Source organism: Stegodyphus dumicola, chromosome X1 (genome assembly GCF_044657685.1).
Source record: "Stegodyphus dumicola isolate Sdum_Otavi_A_Nest chromosome X1, ASM4465768v1".
In the NCBI taxonomy this organism is placed as follows: Eukaryota; Metazoa; Arthropoda; class Arachnida; order Araneae; family Eresidae; genus Stegodyphus; species Stegodyphus dumicola.
In genome coordinates this window covers 67,648,222-67,662,760 of record NC_140780.1, presented here as the reverse complement: position 1 = coordinate 67,662,760, position 14,539 = coordinate 67,648,222, and the positions used below count along the sequence as shown (strand labels likewise).

The 14,539-nt window shown below is 31.0% G+C and overlaps 2 long non-coding RNA genes across 4 annotated transcripts in view; one reads left to right on the top strand and one right to left on the bottom strand.

Moving 5' to 3' along the window:
* Nucleotides 1-14,539, top strand: part of LOC146993172 (uncharacterized) — an 880,419-nt gene that overhangs the window by 628,419 nt on the left and 237,461 nt on the right. The gene's annotated exons all lie outside the window — the stretch shown is intronic.
* The window catches only part of LOC146993174 (uncharacterized), a 382,674-nt gene that overhangs the window by 210,881 nt on the left and 157,254 nt on the right, over nt 1-14,539 (bottom strand). The window lies entirely within an intron of this gene.

Here is a 14,539-nt window from a genome sequence, read left to right as displayed (position 1 = left end):
GATAAACAGATTTCAGCACAACTTTACAGTCCTTTACAACTGCCAGTTCTCATTTCATGCATGCATAATCCCTTTGTAATTCTAATCGTTTGTATGTCTTAACTCACTTTACATTTCATGTAAGTTTGGTTCAAAGTGCATAATTCCTTCATGGTTGTGATTTTCACAAACATTAGTGTATATTAGGTAGTCCTAACTAAAAAAGCCTCTTGAAATAAAAGTATGCAGTTGTCCAGATCAAATGTTTATTTTACAGAAAAATATAAACAGCTTATGCATACATGCATTGTTTTTATAGGATTCTGATCATACCAGAATAATAATTTTTCACTAAGTTGTATTTTACAATAATTCTTTCAAATGAGTAACAATTACTCATCCATTATTTTAATTAAAAGAATTTTGTATATATTTTTGTTCTTATCAAGTAATGAAAGGGATGTATATGTATTAATTTTATAAAATTCATGTGAATGTATGCAAATAAATTGTTTATAAATGTCACATAAGTTTATATGTTCTTAAACTATTTTCATGTGAAACAGAAGCCTTATTCATAACAATATAATGAAACATACCAAGGTCTAATTTTATTAAGACCCTGAGTTACATCAGTCTGAACTTATGATGGAACATTTTGAACAATACTCATTATGAGTTGAGGATTACTTATAATTTGTCAGTATGCATGTATGAAAATGGGTTTTGTAATTAATATTGAATGTATAACTTTTTCTTTTCATATAAATACAGAAGGATTTCATGTTTGCAGATAATATATTACAAGAGGCTGTTGTGTGCCAGTGGACAATCTGATGAGAAGCTGAACACTAATATCTTGAATCCTGCTGAATGGACAGCCTGCGTAGGCGTTGTCATGATTTTTTTGCATGTAATATGAATGCAAGCCAGTTTACCTTAAAGCATCCCTTCTTGGAAAATATCTTCTAGTGTTTCATCACAAAAAACAGTCAAAAACTGTTTCTCATGATTTGAAAAATACGTATAAATGAAGTCAAATTTAATTGTTAAATTGTGCATGCTGGGATTGTATACTATATCATATACATTTTAAATGTATTTTCTGTATCTCTAATGTTGAGAATTTTCATGTTTTAATTTAACCATGAATAAAATGTTAAGTATTAAGCAGTATTGTATTTGATGTCGGAACAATATATATATATATATATTTTTATTTTATGCTTGTATATTTGTGTGATGATGGATTATGATTGGAATTTCAGGACAAATTATTTTGGTATGATGTGGCCTGTTCTCACTTAAAATGCATTTTGTATTTTGATTTTTTTTTCTTCTGTTATTTGCATTATAATTGTTTGGCCATAACAATTATGAATGCCAAATCAACATGTATGTAGAATAACTGTATTAAATTTTGGGAAAACCTTTAGGTGTCATTTATTATGAAGATTGAGATGACTGTTTTTATAAATGCATTCATTCTTATCTATTTAAGAATTATCATTTAACATAAAAATAAGAAAAAGAATAATATATTATAATACTAAATAAAATATACTTTCTTTGTTTTTGTTTTTGTTTTTTTTTTTAAATATCCAAGGCATGTAATATGCACACTCAAAGAGATGCATTTCTTTTTTGTGATGTGTGTGATGATAAATTACTGTTAAGTATCTTAAGTTGTTTGTTCATTAATAGTGCTCATTTTTCATAATGCAACAAACCTCCCTCACATGATTAATTAATAGACATATTTTTGAAACTGACATTAGTCCTCTATCCATGCGTAACTATGGGCCAGCTCCTGAGCAGATTCCTACTGTCATCTACAATATGCCCAAGCCCTTCACCACTGACAGTTTCTTCTGAATAATACCCATATTTTACAATTAAATTCACGAATCTGATCTGGCTGAGTTTCATATCAGGAGAATTAATGAAAGCAAAATACATTCATCACCTCAAACCATTTTTCTCCAACTAGCTAGATGATTATGTGATTGGTGTGAATGGATGGTAATGTGATTAGATTTCTTCTAAGTCATAACAGTTTTTAATAATGAAAAGATCTTGTCCCCCCCCTTTTTTTTATTTTTTTTTATTTCAATGCACACTTTTTTAAAAGCAAACTTAATTAGCTGGATGATCACTACGAGTTTCTTGACATATTTGAAAGTAAAATATTGCATCTACATTCATTTTGAATAAATTGTTATTACTGTAGTCTGCAATCATTGAGTTTTATTTTAAGATTATTTGTCCTTTTTTTGTTTGTGGAATAGGAGGCTGTATGTTTTACAGATTTTCTGTTTATTTAGCCAGTTTTCTATATAATGGCTAACATAAAACATAATTTATGTTAGCCATTATATAGAAATTTATGTGCCCTGTTTTAAAAATTATGTATAGCTTAATTTAAGTTTGTCTCATGTCAGATGAACAATGCTGCTAATCTGATTGAGAAATTAAGAAAGTCTGACCATTCCATGAAAAATCTCTTAGAACAGCTCACTGTATAAAACACATATACATGCTAATTAACTGTGCTCATTAAAAAGTGCTGTATTATTTAATGCTTTTTCTGATGAGCAAAATTCAAAGCATTATTTCTCTTGTTTTCTGCGTATGAAGTTTGTAGCAAAATGGAATTATTATTATTTTTTTTTAAATTTCATTCACTTATATCACTATTTTTATATCTCTGATAATGATCTACTGCATAAGTAATATCTATATACAAACATAAACCAAAATCTTGCTTTAGAAGAATTCCACCGGTATCGGTTCTCGAATAAATAAGACCACAGAATACTGATGATACAATTTAGGTTTGAATTCTATCAAATGGGTTAACTACATCTCTGTTTTTACAGTTTTCCCTATGTTTAATATGAATACAAGTCAGTTTCATTCAAAAAGTGCTCAAAGAATGGCATCTTTTCCTTTAAGCAGATAGCCCTCAGGACCTTTGCCTTAAAAATTCAACAGCTGAGCATGTACTAAAAGATAACATAGTATACTAATGTCCATTTATAACTTTCAAATGAAGTGGTCGATTTAAATTTCACCTCTGGTGTTATAGCAATATATATGACTTGGGTAAACAGCAAGTTGAAATGTTCTAAGGAACAGGGTTTTTAATTTTATTTTACCTCTGGTGCTATAGCAATATATGTGACTTGGGTAAACAGCAAGTTGAAATGTTCTAAGGATCAGGGTTTTTAATTTTATTTTCTTTTCGTATAGCAAACTAGCTTGCCTAAGCATATATGCAAGTCTAATTTTATTTTTAGAAAAGATTCTTATTAAAATACATACATGTATGACAAAGAAACAGGCGCGTAGCTAGAAGGGGCATCTGTCCCCGGGCGCAGAATCCAAGGGGCGCCACACTGATGTTACGACATTTTAGAATTAAATGTTTTCCCTCCTTGGCAAGCAGTAGGGGGTGCGAAATCTTCAGTTGTCCCTGGGCGCTGAAAACCCTAGCTACAACTCAGCAAAGAAATGGATGCACATAAACTGTAACTAATAAAACAATTGAGCAATATGTGAACATAGATGCTGATGGTTCAAGTGTCGTGTAACAGGGTATGACTGCAAACCCTATAGTGGTGCTGCAAATATAAATTATTTTCTGATTCAAAGCAGGCATAAAAACTAGTATACAGTTTATCCCCATATGACACAAAACAAAAAGTATGTAATCAGAAAAAATATCATGTAGACATTGGATTTACCCAACTTAAAAGCTTCGGTAAAGGTCTTATCATTCGCCTTAAATCTCTTGAATGGTCAGCACCCTTCAGCTTTGGAAACAGCTCCAGAAAGACATCTCTAAAATTTATAGGATTGTGAGCCAATTGTATATAGATTATGTTGACCTAATCCGCACTACAGTAGAACATGTGCTTCTGAACCATTACCATCGAAACTGCAATTGCAGAGTCACTATGTACGCTAATCTCGATATTAAAGCACTGGTAGCTGCTCTATTTGCGATTGTGCTACAGTAGATGAGTATAGAACACCATAGAATGGTTATGTATAGTATTAGGTTTATTTAGGAGCGAAAAAAAATATTAGAAATGGCCTATCCCGGATTCGAAATCTGGGCTTAAAGACTGCCATCCAGAAGTGCTTCCAATTACATTATGAAAGCAAGGGGTAAGAAAAAAGAAAATTCCGTACATTCTTCCCCATTTAAAGGGCAGTTGGGGAGGTGGTAACCTAATCCCCACTTAACAGAACTTAACTTGTAACCCTGTTCTTAAGTTCTTAAGTGGATAACCTAATCCCACTTCTCTTAGAGATGATGAGTTGGGTTCAGTTTATTTAGTTATAGCAAAGCATTCGAGGGTTACCTGTCTAAGGGAAGGGATGCCTTCGTGAAAGACTTTCTAAGGGATATTGGACTGTATATAGGCTACACATATGGAAACCATGAAAACGCTTAGTTAGCAGCCAGTCTGCTCGCCGGGATTCGAACCCCGGCCCGATTTCATCGGCTTTACCGCTCGGCCACTGGAGAGCTATATTTAGATGATGGGAGATCTATGCTAATGACCCCCATCATCTGGTGGTGGTGACAGTGGGTGAAATCCTAAGGTGCATGCACTCGGATTGGACATCCAATATGGCTAAAGACTTAGCTAGAGTTTTCAGTGCCTAAAGACAACTGCAGATTTCGTACACCCTTCTGTTTTCTAAGTATGGAAACTGTTTCATTCTAAAACTTCGTCAGTTTGGTATTTCCTTGATATTACGCCCAGGGATAGATGTCCACCCTTGACCGTCTCTAGCTATACCACTAATATCACTACGAAACAATCTGATGGTGTTTTGATCGCTTTGCGGACCTTGATGCCTTCTCGTCGGAGGCAGTGTCTTCTGTAGTGTTGCAAACAAAAGATCTGAGTAGCTCCGGTGGAGTAGCGAGCATTACTGGCGCCCGGGGCAAAATACCTTTTTGGCGCTCCCTATCCCCGAAAAGAACACAGTGATATGATGAAAATCTTGTTTGGAGACCATTTGGCGGCGCTCGGGGCCCTAGCCCCCCTCGCTACGCCACTGAGTAGCTCAGCAATGGAGTTGAATTTTAATGATGATAGGAGCAGTCGCTGGCAAGACTAAACAGGGGCTGGGGGTGTCATCCAGTTTCTAGTACAATAGAGCAGCCGCTGCAATATTATATCAGGGATTATCATCCAGGTTCAAGAATAAGATAACAGCTTTAATCTTACAATTAGCTTTAATCTTCCGATATTTAGATTATCTAGCCATTATGGACGTCTAAATATCTAGATAAAGCAGAGATTACGCAGTCGTCCCTCTAACATCATCGAAAGGAAACAGTTTGCAAGTGCTCAAATTTTCGTTTGTGGAAGTGAAATGCTTGGTCGCTATATGAAGCTCCATACATCTGAAGAAGATTAATTCATACTGAATGCGGTTGTGCTAATGTTCTTCTCCTCACGTGCATCTTTTCCAAGATTCTTCGCGAACAATAGTGCTACACCTCATGATATACAAACTGTCGCTAGCTTGTTAAGGAGTAAAGATATAGCACCTGTCTTAGCGTAGGCATTCTGAAGGCTGTCGTATGCTCCAGCTTAATATATGGTGTATGGTATAGGGACTTTTGACAGCCCGTCGCCAGTGCCTTTCAATGCTTTCATAGCTGTAATCAGCCCTGCAAGAAGAATTGAACATAATTTCTCAGAAAATCGTGGACGATCTCGTACAGAGCATGAATATACAGTAGAGAGGCTGCATCACAATTAAGTAGGATTATATCCCCTAGTGATAAATGCATTTGTGTTACCCTTATCATATGAGCCTTCACCTTCTGATCTGAGCAGAATACAGATGTACTTCGAATCTGCTTTTGTATCCTTTGCATTCCTTTCTTAGTCAGTGTTGTAACATTTCTCATTGTCTAATACGTTGACTATGTTATACTATGCTTTGCACCATTCTAATTACTGCTTGCACATGAGACCTTAACATGTCAAAATCTGTCTGTCTCTACCAATATACACCAATACCTGACAAAGAATCCAAGTACGATATTTCAGTAGGATAATGAACGCCACTCATAGCTTATTGCCGAAGACTGGCTACGTTATTTACTGACACTTACACGACGTACCTGATCCACGAATATATCCCCTATTGAGCATAAACCTACCAGTAAAATTGGTTTGGTGAATACTGTTAGTTCGTATGTTTTGAAATTCCAGCGAACGGGCTGGTCGCATGGGAGTTTTTGATGTTTTCACTTGTGCAATGTGAATGCCAGCTAGTTTTCTTCGAAACGTCCATCATGAAGCCATCAAGAATCTTTGTTCTTCTTAGACAAATAGCTCTCAAGTGCTTTTCTAAAATCAAACAAACCAAATCAAACCTTTAAAAAGTGCTCCACAAAAGCATCCCTGTTCTTAGGCAGAAAGCCCTTGCGTGCTTTGCCGTGATCAAAATAATGTGACCTAAGCTCTATCTGGTCTGCGTAGGCTCAGTTGCTTCGATGTCCTCAATGTGAAACACATTATCTAGCAAGTGTGGAATGTTTGCCATAGGATTATATGAGTGCCTGTTCAATTTTGTGCCTCAATGCATTGTGGTCAGTACTTAATTTCTAAAAGAAGAAGGACTATGAAAGGTCGTCAGCAAAGATAAAAATAAAGAAAAAAAAAATTTTTAATGTAAATTAATAAATAAAATTAGATAATTCAATTTAATTAATGAAAATAGTTCGGTAGAAAAATTGAAATACCGGAACTCATCTTAATTTAGACTCCAACTGGAATTATACTTTTGCTCAAAGAGTGAAAAGTACTGGGACTGGATTTTAGGTGGATTAAAGACATGACTATGACTTGAGATCGTACTGAAGATGATTGCACTGCATGCATATCCTTCTTTAATTCACCTGTTGCTCTGTTTTGATGAGCAGATCTCAAAACAAGAGAATAGAGCATAGATCACATATTCTAGCTAAGTTCAGAATCCAGAAAGCAAACAGAATTAACATTTTTTATGAAGAGCATTGCTTATAGATTATAGGTCACATAATATCATGATAAAAGTTTATTACGCTAACCTGTTGACTTAACTTGTACTAGGCCCACCAGCGGCCGAGAGGTAAATCCGCTTAATGCTAGTAATTCGCTCAGAGTTTTATCTTGAGGAATAGGCTGGCTGCAGAGGAGATTTTGCTGTTTTCCTCATGTATAAAGTGAATCAGAGCCAGTTTCCCTTATATTGTTCCTTTGAAAAGGCATATCTTCTCTTAGACAGATAGTTCTAACATTTTTTTGACGTAATAATACAATTCCTATTAACTATAAAACTGTGTAGCAAACTCAGCAGTAAAATTCCGCTTTGCAACACACAAGACTAAAATTTGCCAGATTGCTGTTCCAGGAATGATAATTTCAGCTTATGCATAATGTTCACCAGACCTTGTCATCAAATGATTTCTTTTTTGTTTCAAAAACAGTAGAAATATTTGTATATTTCATACTGCAGTCTGATGATGATTTGAATGATGTTCAGGAATGATCTGAAGGCTGTGATAAAAAATATTTTTATATTAGAATTCAATGCGTAATTGATTGCTGTACTAAATGCATTTAAGTCTGCATAGGAAACTGAAAATGGAATTTTAGAGATTTATCTTCTACAAATTTATTATGCTTAAACTTACTGAATATCTCTATATATGGAATAAAATTAAGCAGAGAGAAGGAATATTTCACAAATGGCATGACATGACAAAACTAAAATGTACATAGGCTGTACAATGAAATTTTCTACCATTATGAAGATGTAAGACACAGAACTCATTGTCAAGTTGTCTGAATAATTTAAAAATAATACACTTGTTATGAATCCAGGTAAACAATGAAATTTAAAATGGAAGTTAGATTTTGAATGTTGATCATAAGTTTCTTGGCTATTAAGTTAAACTGCAGAAAACTTTTCAAAAGAGAAATTAAAAACTGAAAACAACAAATTACAGAACTAATGTATTCACAAAAAAAAAAAAAAAAAAAAAAAAAAAAAAAAAAAAAAATTCACCAGACAAACCAGTTTAAAAAAATAATAATTGAACTAAGGAAGTAGCTGTTATTTTGGAAACAAATAAACAAAAACTTTTCATTTGAATAATAATAAAAAAATATATATAGATTTTAAATCATTAGTGAAAAGATCATTAAAAATGCCTGTGTGGTAACTGTATTAGAAATCTCAGCTCTTCTACATATAAATCCATTAGTAACTTTAAATAAATAAATAAAGGTAATACAAGACATTCTGATGGTTCTGATGAAGTCATACATGTGTGCTGATTCATTGCAGTTAGCAATATTTCTTGAAATGTGTTGGTCCTGAAATCAGTTTCTTATATATTTCAAGGTTTTGAAAAGAAGTACAAAAAGTATCAAATTGGTTAAAATTTATTCAAAGGGGTTAAAACAAAAAGAGCGGCATTTATCTCATGTACATATTTTAATTCTTTTAGAACTTGTATTTTAGAAACATCAAAAATTGTTTTCATATTTGTTCATTAAATAGCTTCACAAACCTCACTTCATTCTCTGACGACTGAAAGTATTAAATTATATTGCTTGTATTATTTGTTACTGTATTAAAAATGGTTTGCCTTAATAGATGTTGTGTATTATTTATTTTTAGATTATTATATTAGATTAAGTTTATTCTTATAGGAAAAAAAGTAATAATGTATATATGTGCAAGATAAGTTGATAAAAAGGTTAATTTTTTTGATTGTTTACTTAAAACATCCAACAGAAGTCATACACTTAAAATTTATATGTATAAATTGATTCACATATTTGCATTAAACTGAATATTTTTAAATACATTATCTTAGAATAATAATGTACTTATGTAGAATTTACTAATATTTTACTCTATATACATACAAATATATTGCATTATTTCACACTTCCATATTTATATATTTGGATAGGCCAAGCATTTTTAGATGTCATCTGTAAATAGTATAAAGCAAAACTCTTACAGAAAAAAAAAAAAAAAAAAAAAAAAAAAAAAAAAAAAAAAGGGGGGGGGAAAGAAAAGGACATTCGAAGTACAGTTCTTATACTAGAAATTAGGTGCTTTGAACCTATAAGTTCTTTTGATAAAGTTAACGACAAGACATAGTGCTGCCATTTATTTCTTAAATAGAATATATAAATATGTCATCTATTACTTCAATATAATATATATATATTAATATATAAATATGCTTGAATATAATGTATAATTATTTTCAGGAAAATATTTTTTTAGAAAATATTCATAACATTATAATTTTTCTAACAAAAACAATCATCTGTTATCATACTTCAATACCATAAAATATATTTGGAGGTAAAATGACTTTCCTGTATAAAGTTTTATTTTTTAGCTTATGGGGGTAGGATATGATAATAAAACAAATACTGCATAAGTCACTTGTAAGCGATTATTTTTTCTATTTTCAGAGTGTGTAATCAGTCACATATATTTATAAAAAATACCTTCGAATTATCTTTATTATAATTTTGTACATATCCCCCTCCTTCTTTTCAATATTAAATAGAAGAGAGTCAATTGTGTTTTTAATAGATCATCAGGTACACTATCAAAAGGTCAAAAATTTTCACGTCTTTATATTAAAATTTGAGTACTTCTAAGAGTTTAAAACAAACCCACATACAAAAGTTTGCAGTAGAATCCAAAATTATAATAAAAAATATCTAAACTTTTTTTTTTTTTTTTTTGTTAAGGAGCTGGGTGGTTTGTTTACATTCTTTTTCAGCTTGACTTTTGGAGACCAGACTCAAAAATGTATGTATGCATGTATATCTGTGCACACACACAAACGTATGTACACACATATACATATGCTACATGAACACCTACATCCGTACATACAAGCATATGCACATACATTTCTGAATTAATCTCCTGAACACACTCTTCATGTATATAAATGCTTCTGTATGCAATTTTATAGAAATATTTAGCTACGCATGACAGAAAAGTTACACAAGGTTTTATGACGATTTTTCAATTTCGTTTCATAAGAATGTGATTTTACTGTTTGCATGCATGATTTATTTAAATCTGTTGATAAGAATTTCAAGAAATTTTCATTATTTGTGTAAACTCCGCATCAGTATAAAATGATCAAACATTAGCAATTTAAAACAAGAAATAATATTCAGATATATTTAAAGTTCTTTATTTTGTATAATGTTTTAGATATCTATCAAAGAATGATAGTAATTAGTCATCAAACGAAATAAAAAGTAACTTTTTCTTGACATTCTAGCCCTACACGGAAAAGCAATTCACCCTTCCGATAATCAACACAAATGTAAATAAACATCTCTTTACGACTGGTCGGAATGCGCAGAAATCACGAAAGTGTCTCTGCGCAACTAGTCGTACGTTTAGCATTTTTACCATGTTTCAGCTAAACGTCCGACGTCGTACGGGTAGACACAGCCTCTGTCAACACTTACAAAGCCCTTAAGGAATCTCGAGAGAGGGAAAATTTGGGGATGAGAGGGATAATTTGGGCATCGCGCTATTTCCCTCTCGGATCTTCTGGATTTTCTTTTCTTTCTAGATCGCTTGAATATAGTTTAGCCTTTAAATAATATTATACCTCACCGATTTTTTTCTCATACTGTTCTTTGCCATCTGTCCATATGTAAGGGATGGTTTATTCTTCACCGCCTTAAATGAATTTTTAGAACTATGAGCTTATATAAATAACAGTGTGCCTCATTGTGTTATACTAACATTAATTAACCAGTAATAAATTATGATAGTAAAATAATTAATCTTGTAATAAATTATGATAGTTAAATTAAGAAATACTGTTTAATTTGTGTTTTTAATACATATACTCAGTAATTTACACAATATATATATATATATATATATATTTTTGGGAATGTGCAGGTTTTTTTTTTTTTTTTTTTTTTTTTTTTTTTTTTTTTTTTTGTTCTATGATGTTAGTCTGCTGCTGTTTTTTGAAAAATGTATGAAAATGTTGAATATAAAAGTAGCATAAGTTACTTTGGTTTAATTAATATATACTTTTGTTTGATGACTTTTGTTGATATCTCAGGATGCAAGCATACATATTACTTTATATTACATGCTAAATACCTTGATACGAAGCATTTTAACACCGTCAATATTTGTTTTTTCCCCAGTAACACATCTATTCACCATTACCAAACACACTCACTACACACACACACACACACACACCTGTGAGACACTATTTATTGTAAATGAAGACAGCTTCTTCTCCTTTTAACTACACTCATGGACACAATCGTATTTTAGGATATTTTCCACTTCTTTTCCTTTTCTTTCTATAGGCCCTTTTTTTTTACCTCTATTAATTTTGGGCCATTTATTTTTAATTTTATTTTGTCCCATCTTTTCTTCCTGGCCTTTTGAACTTGTACAAGATGTACGAAGTTCCTTTTTACTCTCCTCAAATACGAAATTGCCCCTCTTTCTATATACCTTTCCTTCGCACTAAGGCTCCTCTAAACCAGGCTGAATCACCAACTTTTCTCTCTTGGCGAGGGAGTGAACGCGCTGCCAATTTTGGCGCGTTTATCAAACACGCTGGCTGAATGTCTGCTGTTTTTTTAAAGATTTATTTTATAGACGCGCGGCATTCAGCGCATATAAACTTTTCGGATAATTTATTAATTCTCGAATAGTATATAGACGTTTTCACTTAAATAAAAATTTCGTGTATATTTTGTAAACATATTCAAAATAACTTATTCTTTAGATGTTTCAGTTTCGTTAGCAGACTAAAATAAATAAGATATGAATAAAAACTTTCAATAGTGTCAAATGGGGAAATAGTTAAAGCGTAGAGTGTGCAAATAAATTTATCTTAATGACATTTTAACAAAAATTTCCATAAAAACACTGTAAATTCATACTAAAAAAATATGTTGTCATTTAAGTCTGAGGTATATGGAAATAATTGTGCAAGATTCTGAAGAAACACTTTCTTTTAAATGTGTGAAATATTTCATAACATATATGGAAGAAGAAAGTACAGCATTCTCTGTTTTGGAAGCTTTTCATCAAATGTAATATAAATACGAACTAGAAACCGTAATAAAAAGTCCTTCCTCTTCAATCAGATCACCTTTGTGTTGCATTGTATTTGTAATACTTCTAAAAATCCAATTTTTACCTAAATTAAAAAACAGTTATTCCATAAAAGATAATAACTTTGAACGTATATAGAATGAATTTTGTAATTTGAGTTATGTTACAAAATAATTCATAGTTTATATATTTTATACTAATAATTTAGATAAAACCTGTCCAATTTAAGAATGTGTGTTAACCACATAATAATTCATAAAATATGTTAAAATATAGGTAAATAATTTGGTGCAGAATTCAAATTAAATCAAAAGTTAAAGTAAAAGGACGACTTAATCAAATGTAATTCATTTCAAAGCATAAAAGAAAGCTTATTTTTTATTTTACACAGCAACAGCATTTTCATGCAGTCAAGTTTTTTTAACTGCTAGTTATTATACATAATACTTAATTTTAAACCCATTCTTATTAGAAAGCATAACTAAGAAACTTCTTTTTAAAGCACCACAGTGATTGCAAAGAATGTCGTTAAATTTACAAAAGTATTGAAGATATATTGAACAGCATTTTAACAAGAAAGTACTGTACAAAATATGTAAATTTAGCATAACTTCTTTTTTAGTATTTGCATAGTTTCCTCCAAATGAACCTTAATGGGAAGTTATCTTGCGAAAATTTAAAAGTATTAAAATGGCCTCTATTTAAGATGTAACTGCATTTATAATTATTTTGTAATTGCGAATAGATTATATTATTGCAATTAGATTATGCACTTACAACATAATTGCATAAAGTAATGAAATTAAGAGTTCACAGACACAATGTAATATAATTACAATGCAATTATCTAAATTGTAATTATAGTCACTTATTTAATACCACAATATTATTACAATCACAATGTAATTTAAATTGGGTACTATATTTGCATACCCTCCACTCAAAAGGAGGTACTGATAAGCCTGGAAGTTATTATCAACAAAAAGCCTGTTCAGGACAGTTTGATGACAATTTCCACCGGGCGAAAAGTACATTCTTAAGCCCAGGCAAATCATGACAATAAAAATAATTTAGTCTTATGATTCACTATATTTTAAACCCTAAATTTGAATTCTGCACCAAATTATTTACCTATATTTTAACATATTTTATGAATTATTAGAAGCGATATGGCAAATATCTTCTAAAAATAACTGTAAAATATTTGTATCCATTAATTGATTCAGATACACACTTTTATTATTTAAGTATATCAAAATAACAGTTTCATGTTCCTGAAATACAAAAATTATGGAAAAAGTTAAAGTAATATTCTTAGAAGCATATGATATTAGTCACCAGATGCAAAATTATAGTTAATTTTTTGCCCTAAATACAATTTTATTACACAGTAGTCAAATGTGTAACTTAATAACATGTTATATAAAAAATTAATGATAATAAGTTTATCAGAAATGAATTAATTCTGCAAATAAACTTTCTGCACTTGAAAATTTTCTACACCTGAGGGGAGGGAGAGATCTAGTAAAATTAGATTTATTATAACTTTAGTTGGACCAAAGACCTTCTCTCTATATATATGCATCACTAAAGAAATAAATAAAATTATCATGCTTAAAAAACAGATATACCATACCAGTTTTTTTCCCCTTGTTACCCTTTACATTGAGAAATAACAAACACTGAAAAATACTATCCTTGAAATTTTGTTTAAATGAAGAAACACACACCATCTTTTTATTTAAGCATTACACTTCAAAAACAGATACACATACCAATTTATTTTCACTAGCCTTTATACTGATAACATGCCATATAAAAATGAAAAGAATTACCCTTGAAATTTAGATAAAATGAAGTAACACAATGGGAAAATTTATGCACACGGACATCTTTTTTCTATTGCATATTGTCTGACAAGATCCACAAGTGCCTAAAAATGTACCCAAAGAAACGCATTTCAATATTAACAAAAAATTGTTTACAGATTAAAATTCATTCATTTCATACCAGTATTATAAAGATCATGCATGAAACAAATCTGCTTTCCCATACTTTTAAGTAAAACTTTTATACTGGAAAATAGACTATATTTCTATATATTAGAAACAAGAAAATACTAATTTGAATGTTCTGCATTCATTTCTAAATCTTTACTCCATTGCCAAATTGTATAATACTCTGATTATAAATAAACTTGCACAATCCTTGCAATTATTGAAGTCAGATTATATATATTTTGTCTCACACTATTCAATTTATTCTATTGACTTCAGATGTCAATGTCAAAATTCTGGAAGTTATTTTAACCAAGAAACAGTAGTGGGTTCCGTGCATAAACAACTCATCTAACTTTTTAACAATAACGATTATAAAATAA